Genomic DNA, 1153 nt, shown 5'->3' with positions numbered 1-1153 from the left:
GCTGGAAGATGGCAGGAGGGAGGGGCTACTATATTTGGGCAAAAATGGCCGCTCCCAGACTCAATGTTTGCGAGGAAATTGATTAATTTTTTTTAATGATTAACACTAAATTAATTAAATCACCACAAACGTATTAGTTTTAGGTATAAATAATGATCCATGGATTATTCCTGCTGACCGACTTTTCCTTTAAGTCAAAAACCTAAAGTCACCTGCGATCTCAGATCTCCTGCTTTTCTGTAAAAGAAATCTAGAAATTCTATATCTATCCAAACCGTAATGGGTGATGCAGGTGTCTGAGGTTGTGATTGGTCAGTGGATGAAGGTGCTGATGGTTTAAGGAATATTTCCCTCTGAGTTTTAAAGCAGAGCATCTTTATTCTGGTGAAGTTTCTCCATAAAAGGCTGCAGTCTCATCATCACTGATCAGGAGAGTAAAAAGGCTCTTTGAAATGTAAAGAAGGCTGCCCCCTGGTGGATGCGGGAAGCATAACGTTAATTTAACTGATTTTTTTTTTTTTTAAACATTAAAGATTAGAACATTAGTGTGTGTGTATGGGGGGGTGGGGTGTTTTCACTATTATTGTGTTGTGATTATCTATAATCACCACATAAATAAATGTGCTGCAATATTGAGGATGTCAATTTTATGTATCTAATATTTGATTTAAATATTAAATATAGAATCAAAGTGTAAAACATACACGTCTGTATCCAAAAGTGAATAGAGTTGTTGAACCTTATTGGTATAGAGTATAGAGTGAAGTAGATGTATGTTATTTTTAGGGGGGCCACCAGCCTGGTGCTGAAATGTTTGAGGGGGGGCTCTAGCTTAAGCCAAAGTAAATAATTTTAATCCAGAAATTTGGGATTAACTTTTTATAATTTTAATATCTGCTGAAGGTTGAAGTGAAAGAATGAGAACAGAAACTCTTCCTGAATGGGATTATCCACAGCCCACAGCGCCAGGAGCTGATGGCTCTATGAGGCCGCCATCTTGGAGGGGTCTCTCACCCACCCACTCATTCATTCATTCATGCTGAGGAAGCTGTTTGCTGAGCTAAAATCCTCTCCCTGAATCTTCAGCTGATTTTCTGGCGGCTTGTTTGGTTTCAATCAGCAGAGATGCGGTTATAATATATATATATATATA

This window comes from Cyprinodon variegatus, unplaced genomic scaffold, assembly GCF_000732505.1.
Source record: "Cyprinodon variegatus isolate N-32 unplaced genomic scaffold, C_variegatus-1.0 Scaffold1383, whole genome shotgun sequence".
NCBI classification, from domain to species: Eukaryota; Metazoa; Chordata; class Actinopteri; order Cyprinodontiformes; family Cyprinodontidae; genus Cyprinodon; species Cyprinodon variegatus.
This window is presented reverse-complemented; position numbering follows the sequence as displayed.